Source organism: Bufo bufo, chromosome 4 (assembly GCF_905171765.1).
Source record: "Bufo bufo chromosome 4, aBufBuf1.1, whole genome shotgun sequence".
Classification (NCBI taxonomy): Eukaryota; Metazoa; Chordata; class Amphibia; order Anura; family Bufonidae; genus Bufo; species Bufo bufo.
Genome location: NC_053392.1, coordinates 477607131 through 477616139, shown reverse-complemented (window position 1 = coordinate 477616139; position 9009 = coordinate 477607131). Strand labels below are relative to the sequence as shown.

General features: G+C 46.4%; 1 long non-coding RNA gene across 1 annotated transcript; it reads left to right on the top strand.

Moving 5' to 3' along the window:
• Nucleotides 1-1444: 1444 nt before the first annotated feature.
• LOC120998718 lies at nt 1445-5856 on the top strand. The gene is made up of 3 exons (XR_005778471.1): nt 1445-1497; nt 3393-3402; nt 5744-5856. It is a non-coding gene; the product is annotated as an uncharacterized LOC120998718 (long non-coding RNA).
• Nucleotides 5857-9009: the final 3153 nt, after the last annotated feature.

The window sequence follows — 9009 nt, the reverse complement described above, 5'->3', positions numbered from 1 at the left end:
AAAAAGTCCAATTCTTCTGCAGAGATCAGTTTTTTGGTTTTAGCATCCTGCAGGATGTCCCTCAGTTCTATTAGATAAGAGTCTGTCGGGTTAGATGGCAAAACTTCATAGGTGTTTCTGTCCCGAAGAATATGCTCACACATATTCCGGTAGTCAGTAGTGTCCATGATCACTGTGTTGCCTCCTTTGTCCGAAGGCTTCACAGTGATCGTGGAATCATTCTTGAGGGCCGTAATGGCCTCCCATTCCTCCCTAGTACAGTTGTTATCCAGGGGGGTGGATGCCACTTTTTTGAGGTCTGCTGATACAAGCTGGAGGAACACATCCAAGCATGAAATGTCACTGGACGGAGGCATCTTGGTGCTCTTGTTCCTAAGGGTCGTGAAGGGACCCACACCAGTAATGCCGCCGCCCAGATCCTCCAGACTGTGTAGCAACCTAACATCCGGTAAAAGGCTTAAGGGAATCCCTAGTTCCTGGCACTGCCGTTCGTCCGTGTGTTTAAAAAACTTCCTCCATCTAAGTTTCCTAATGAAAAGATGTAGATCCTTAGTCCACGTAAAGGCGTCGAAACGGCGAGTGGGGACAAAGGATAAACCCTTACTAAGTACGGCCATCTCTATGGTACTCAGTGTTCTCTGAGACAGGTTTATTACTTCGGGCCCTGTTGGTCCCGAGTCCTTGACCTGTTTCTCAACGGATAGGGAATGGCTTGATCTAAAAAACCCTGGGGTTGTCCTCTACCTCTACCTCTTCTACCCCTCCCCCCCCTGTATGTGTTTTTCCGTCTGGTTGATGTGCCTGGTTGTTCTCGTTCACTGTCAGAGTGATCGGTCTCCGTAGTAGACAGATCGGAGACCACCTCCCTGACAGTGACTTTGTCCCTGAGAACAGAGTAGGCCTTATTCTCCTTGAACTCGGCAAGATCTTTGGTGAACTGCCGGTGCTTTCTCTCCCGGAGATAAAATAGATATTTTTCTATAGAGGCCTGCAACTGTTTCTCTTTATTACAAAAGTCAGGGTCCTGGGTAAAGGTTTTAGTGATGTCAATTTGGACTTTCAATTTCTCCCCCAGGCCCTCAAGATTAATTTTTTCCTCTTCAAGCAACAGAGTCATAAATTGGAGGGAGCTAGCGGTGGCTAGTTGTTCCCAGCGGTTGCCAAAGCCAGGGCTCCTCTGTTTGTTAACAGGGGTAAGTGAGATTCTTAAGCCCCTGGGAACAATGCCATGTTTTATATAATTATCCAAGCTTTGAACCTCCCACCAGCTGGACAGATGTTCCTTATATAGTCTACTCAACTCCTTAAAAGCTGTTTTGAAAGAAGGAATACATTTATTTTGCACATACGATTTGTCTGAAAAGACTTCCCTCGCCTCATCAAGCCATGTGTCCGTGTTAAGGCCAACCGTCAGGAAACCTGCCATGCCAAGATTAATTACAACAAATTTAACACCAATATAGATAATTTAGTAGAGACCACCTGAATCAATTGAAAGTAAAGGATAAGTGATCAAATTTAAAACTTAACGTTTAATACACAAGATATAGAAAATTTGGTCCCATGATAATAAGATATAATTATAGAAACTAACAAGGAGCAGCGCGGTGGTACACCAACGGAAAGCAGGTGCAAACAACCAGAACCCATATGCAAAAAAAACGGTGCTCGGCGGCACTCAAAATAAACCCGGTGGTCCTACCGCTTGGATGAGAAGCTCCTTGGAATTGCGACTGCACGTCCAGTGCTGATAGATGTGCACACCAATTAGTGACGGCAGGCGTGTGAAACAGGGTATAGGGGTGCTAGGATTGCTGACCCTAATGATACCCTAGGGCCCTACAATGGCCTAGATGGCACGACCACGGATCCCCGCGATCAGCCAATGCAGGAACCCACCCCTGGAATTTGTGCGTCCTAATTAGCCCTCAGCTGCCTAGTCCCTACACGCATGTTTCGCAAACATAGATGAGTGAATGGCTCATCAGGGGAAACACGGAGCCTGGGCTGAGATTGTGCAGGGAACGCTGACAAAATGTCAAAAGCGGACACTGCACAAAGGCAAAGTTCGACCACAATCCAGATATAGAAAGAGTGTGGCCAAACAAATCACAGGGTGGAGAGGGCAAACTGATACTTGTCCTAACCACTGCTATATATTTATGGCGCATGGGCTGATGTAGCCTGAGGAAGTGTTTAAATCCACCACCTTTTAAACCAAAGCCTGGCCTCAGAACGAGGCTTGGTCCGGACACTCCCACCCGTCATAGACAGTGCGATGCGCCCGCGCATGCGCGAACGGACGGATCGCATAAGGGAGGGAGGTCCCTCAGCAGGCGCCTGTGAGCGTGATGACGTCACCGCGCCCGATCTCGTTTGTTCACACGAGACCAAACGGCAGTTGCCAGGCGACCGGGACGCTTCTCCCTGACACCACCGGATGACGCCGCTTCAAGTTGAGAAGCTGCGCAAACATAAGTGAGGCATTCAGGCAAACATATTAATTAAGGAAATCCTGGCTAAAAAGACAATCCACGGACACATGTAGACAAAGGGAGGGGTGATGAGGAAAAACATACAGATAAGACAGGAGGACAGAACGAAGGGGAGAGGGGGCAAATGGCATAACAATAAGTTAAATGAGGAATAATTAGAAGCCATATGAATTAATAAGTTGAAGCATAGGGGATCGGTACAGGCATCCTAAATAAAACAGCTATAATTAAGCTGTTCATTCAGACCGGTGGGTGAGACCGTACCAAAAACATAGATCCAACGGGATTCTCTCTGGAGTAAAGTACGATCCCAGTCACCACTGCGTATTGGGTGTGCCACCTTCTCGATTCCCATTGCCCTCAGACAGCCGGGGTTGCCCTGATGGTAATCATGGACATGTCTGGAGATAACGGTGTCCCTCTGATTGGAAATGTCGCCAAGGTGCTCGCCAAGGCGTCTGCGTAGTTCACGCCTCGTTTTGCCCACATACTCCAAATTGCACTCGCAGGTAATCTTATAAATCACACCTTGCGTCTTGCAATTAATGAAGTCTTTGATCGGAAAGGACTTATTGAGGTTAGAGCTGAAGAAAGATTTCCCTGTCTGGATGATTTTGCATGCTACACAGCCGCTGCACCTAAAACAACCCATAGGCCTGCGGTCAAGCCAAGTCCCTTGTTTGGGTGGCAGGGCAAAGTGGCTGTGCACCAGGAGATCCTTTAAATTGCTACCCCTTCGAAATGTTATTTGGGGGTAGTTGTGAATGATGTCCCTGATGTCCGGGTCCATCATTAAAATTGGCCAATGTTTGCCCAGGATCCCACGCATTCTGTCGGCACAGCCAACAAACGTGGCTAGCAGACGGATCTTCTGGTCACCGGCTAATTTAGCCTTAGGTACCAGGAGGTCCGACCTAGCCGTGTCAACCGCTCTGTGATAAGCCTGCTGAAGCACATTGTCCGGATAGCCCCTATTCAGAAAGCGTGCCCTTATATCATGCGTCTTCTTCCTAAAATCTGGTCCCTCGGAGCAGTTGCGCCTAAGGCGCAAATATTGGCCACATGGAATACCCCTTTTAAGGGGAATGGGGTGGCTACTGCTCCAGTGTAGGACTGAGTTGGTAGAGGTAGGTTTTCTGAAAATAGTTGTTGAGAGTTCATCGGACCCCTTTCTAAAGATGGAAATATCAAGAAAGGACAGACTATTAGGGTCAGATTCATGTGTGAATCTAAGGCCTATACTGTTATGATTCAGCTTGGATACCAAACCAGAGAACCGGCCTACGCCAATTTGCTCCTGGGCTGGTGGGAGGCTACTTGTGTTTTCTCTGAGGAGATGTCGTCGAGTACCGTGCCCATAGCTCTGTGGGCACGTTACATCGACTACGTCTTCATCATCTGGAACGATTCTCTATCATCATTCTCTGGTTTGGTATCCAAGCTGAATCATAACAGTATAGGCCTTAGATTCACACATGAATCTGACCCTAATAGTCTGTCCTTTCTTGATATTTCCATCTTTAGAAAGTGGTCCGATGAACTCTCAACAACTATTTTCAGAAAACCTACCTCTACCAACTCAGTCCTACACTGGAGCAGTAGCCACCCCATTCCCCTTAAAAGGGGTATTCCATGTGGCCAATATTTGCGCCTTAGGCGCAACTGCTCCGAGGGACCAGATTTTAGGAAGAAGGCGCATGATCTAAGGGCACGCTTTCTGAATAGGGGCTATCCGGACAATGTGCTTCAGCAGGCTTATCACAGAGCGGTTGACACGGCTAGGTCGGACCTCCTGGTACCTAAGGCTAAATTAGCCGCTGACCAGAAGATCCGTCTGCTAGCCACGTTTGATGGCTGTGCCGACAGAATGCGTGGGATCCTGGGCAAACATTGGCCAATTTTAATGATGGACCCGGACATCAGGGACATCATTCACGACTACCCCCAAATAACATTTCGAAGGGGTAGCAATTTAAAGGATCTCCTGGTGCACAGCCACTTTGCCCCGCCACCCAAAGAAGGGACCTGGCTTGACCGCAGGCCTATGGGTTGTTTTAGGTGCAGCGGCTGTGTAGCATGCAAAATCATCCAGACAGGGAAATCTTTCTTCAGCTCTAACCTCAATAAGTAGTTTCCGATCAAAGAGTTCATTAATTGCAAGACGCAAGGTGTGATTTATAAGATTACCTGCGAGTGCAATTTGGAGTATGTGGGCAAAACGAGGCGTGAACTACGCAGACGCCTGGGCGAGCACCTTGGCGACATTGCCAATCAGAGGGACACCGTTATCTCCAGACATGTCCATGATTACCATCAGGGCAACCCCGGCTGTCTGAGGGCAATGGGAATCGAGAAGGTGGCACACCCAATACGCGGTGGTGACTGGGATCGTACTTTACTCCAGAGAGAATCCCGTTGGATCTATGTTTTAGGTACGGTCTCACCCACCGGTCTGAATGAACAGCTTAATTATAGCTGTTTTATTTAGGCTGCCTGTACCGATCCCCTATGCTTCAACTTATTGATTCATATGGCTTCTAATTATTCCTCATTTAACTTATTGTTATGCCATTTGCCCCCTCTCCCCTTCGTTCTGTCCTCCTGTCTTATCTGTATGTTTTTCCTCATCACCCCTCCCTTTGTCTACATGTGTCCGTGGATTGTCTTTTTAGCCAGGATTTCCTTAATTAATATGTTTGCCTGAATGCCTCACTTATGTTTGCGCAGCTTCTCAACTTGAAGCGGCGTCATCCGGTGGTGTCAGGGAGAAGCGTCCCGGTCGCCTGGCAACTGCCGTTTGGTCTCGTGTGAACAAACGAGATCGGGCGCGGTGACGTCATCACGCTCACAGGCGCCTGCTGAGGGACCTCCCTCCCTTATGCGATCCGTCCGTTCGCGCATGCGCGGGCGCATCGCACTGTCTATGACGGGTGGGAGTGTCCGGACCAAGCCTCGTTCTGAGGCCAGGCTTTGGTTTAAAAGGTGGTGGATTTAAACACTTCCTCAGGCTACATCAGCCCATGCGCCATAAATATATAGCAGTGGTTAGGACAAGTATCAGTTTGCCCTCTCCACCCTGTGATTTGTTTGGCCACACTCTTTCTATATCTGGATTGTGGTCGAACTTTGCCTTTGTGCAGTGTCCGCTTTTGACATTTTGTCAGCGTTCCCTGCACAATCTCAGCCCAGGCTCCGTGTTTCCCCTGATGAGCCATTCACTCATCTATGTTTGCGAAACATGCGTGTAGGGACTAGGCAGCTGAGGGCTAATTAGGGCGCACAAATTCCAGGGGTAGGTTCCTGCATTGGCTGATCGCGGGGATCCGTGGTCGTGCCATCTAGGCCATTGTAGGGCCCTAGGGTATCATTAGGGTCAGCAATCCTAGCACCCCTATACCCTGTTTCACACGCCTGCCGTCACTAATTGGTGTGCACATCTATCAGCACTGGACGTGCAGTCGCAATTCCAAGGAGCTTCTCATCCAAGCGGTAGGACCACCGGGTTTATTTTGAGTGCCACCGAGCACCGTTTTTTTTGCATATGGGTTCTGGTTGTTTGCACCTGCTTTCCGTTGGTGTACCACCGCGCTGCTCCTTGTTAGTTTCTATAATTATATCTTATTATCATGGGACCAAATTTTCTATATCTTGTGTATTAAACGTTAAGTTTTAAATTTGATCACTTATCCTTTACTTTCAAGTGTTTCTAACAGGGCCACTATTGCTGGTAAATGTCTAGAGACTAAATCAAACACTGCGCACCTCTTAATTTTATCCGCAAAACCGCGAATATTCCATGTCAATATTCTTGAAATTATTATTTTTTTTAATTAATAAGTCCCCCCTAACTTTAGGACAGCGCTGGGCGGAAGGACAGGGGCACCCCCAACGATGCACCCTCAATACCTCGACGGTTCCCCACGGAAAAAAGGCCCCCCTCCCACCCCCCCGAAACCCCGCTTCCATACTGATCTGCGAGTCGTGAAATGTGACTCATAGGTCTCTAACTATAGGTTATCCCCCCCTCCCCTCCGCCGCCAACCCCCCCAGCTCCCCCCTACAACACCACAAGCAAATTATTTAATGCCCTTAGAGTCCATCCAATCAACTGCATCACTTGGGTTGGAGAAGAATTGAACTGTTTCTTTGTAGATAACCCATAATTTTGCAGGATACATCATGGAGTATTTTAGTTGGGCTTGTATCAATCTCTTTTTAACATCCTTATATTCTCTTCTTTTATCTTGCGTAACTTTAGAAAAGTCCGGGTATATCTCTATATTAGCATCATTGTATTTCGCCGTTTGTATCTCTCTTTTCCACCGAAGGATATAGTCCCGATCTCTTGAGGAGGCCATTTTAATTAACAATGGCCTTGGTGCTAACCCTGGTTAGCGTTCCCTGCACAATCTCAGCCCAGGCTCCGTGTTTCCCATGATGAGCCATTCACTCATCTATGTTTGCGAAACATGCGTGTAGGGACTAGGCAGCTGAGGGCTAACTAGGGCGCACAAATTCCAGGGGTAGGTTCCTGCATTGGCTGATCGCGGGGATCCGTGGTCGTGCCATCTAGGCCATTGTAGGGCCCTAGGGTATCATTAGGGTCAGCAATCCTAGCACCCCTATACCCTGTTTCACACGCCTGCCGTCACTAATTGGTGTGCACATCTATCAGCACTGGACGTGCAGTCGCAATTCCAAGGAGCTTCTCATCCAAGCGGTAGGACCACCGGGTTTATTTTGAGTGCCGCCGAGCATCGTTTTTTTTGCATATGGGTTCTGGTTGTTTGCACCTGCTTTCCGTTGGTGTACCACCGCGCTGCTCCTTGTTAGTTTCTATAATTATATCTTATTATCATGGGACCAAATTTTCTATATCTTGTGTATTAAACGTTAAGTTTTAAATTTGATCACTTATCCTTTACTTTCAATTGATTCAGGTGGTCTCTACTAAATTATCTATATTGGTTTTAACCCTGTTAGAAACACACCTTACAGGTGAAAAAGTGGCGGCGCTCGGTGGAAGGAGATGGGCCTCTCACGAATATCACTCTTGCTATTCCACATATTCTCGTGGAATTAGCGTTTATGTTCACAGACAGGTAGATTATGACCCAATAGAACAGCTAATTGATCAAGAGGGCCGGTATATTTTTCTCCATTGTCATTAGCAGAGGCAAAGGAGAACTATTGCCTTTATATATATTCCACCCCCTTTTACAACAACTGTGTTATGCAAACTGATGGATTATATTTCAGCACGAGAGGAGTGCCCGATGCTGGTGGTGGGCGATTTCAACTCGGTCATGGACATTAAAATAGATAGGATATCTACTATAACCAATTATGAACCAAATCCCGGTTCAAGTACTCTACTATTTAGAATGTGTAAAGAAATGGCATTGGTTGATATATGGCGATCTCTCTATGGAAACAAGCAAGTATTTTCCTGCTTTAGTAAGACATATAGCTCCATGTCGCGAGTTGATCTGGCCCTCGCCAGCCCCGGGCTCATTAACAGGGTTAAAAAAATGAATTATGAACGTCACTGTGTTTCTGACCATAGCCCTGTTATGGTAATACTGGATAGCCATAATAAACCAAACAAAAATAGAATCTTTAAACTCAACCCCCATTGGATGATATTAATAAGGGATGTGGATAAGATTAACGAAGAAATAAAGCTCTTTTGGAGCGATAACGTTAATTCAACACACATTCACATGGTTTGGGACTCGCTTAAGGCAGACCTTCGGGGTATATATTCACACCAAATTAGGAAACAGAAAAACGTCTTCGCTCAAAGTCAAAAAGAACTAGAAGGTACGCTCGATCAGATAATGAACGAGATCACCCATGTAAACACCCCAGAAAAACAACTTCAATTAAAAAAAGTGCGAGATGAATATAAACAATATCTATATAAAAAAGCACAGAATAAAATGTTTTTCTCGTGGCTGAGAACCTTCAGCGAATCCGGCAAACCAAGTAGACTGTTATCCATAATAGTTAAAAATCAAAGGGGGAGCAATAACATCACGGGAATTAGGACAGAGGCAGGAAACATTTTACGAGACCCCGATGATATCCTAAGGGAATTTACCCAATATTTTTCGATGTTATACCAAGCTGGGTCTAAATATCAGGGAGGAAAAATAGATCAATACTTAGACAACATTAAGATTCCTGAATTTGACCAACAAGATATTGATTGGTTGAATAGACCTATCCAACTGATTGAGTTACATACTACGTTGCAATCTATTAAGGGTAACACGTCCCCAGGGTTGGACGGCTTTCCATTTGAAGTATACCGAAAACATGAAGGAATTATTCTTCCCCAAATGTTGGAGGTATTAAACGAATCATGGATAATGGGTTCCTTACCCCCCTCATGGATGGAAGCAACCATCACATTAATCCCCAAAAAAGGGAAAGACCCGCTGTTAGTTACATCTTATCGCCCCATCTCTCTGTTGAACACAGATCATAAAATCCTTGCCAAACTGTTAGC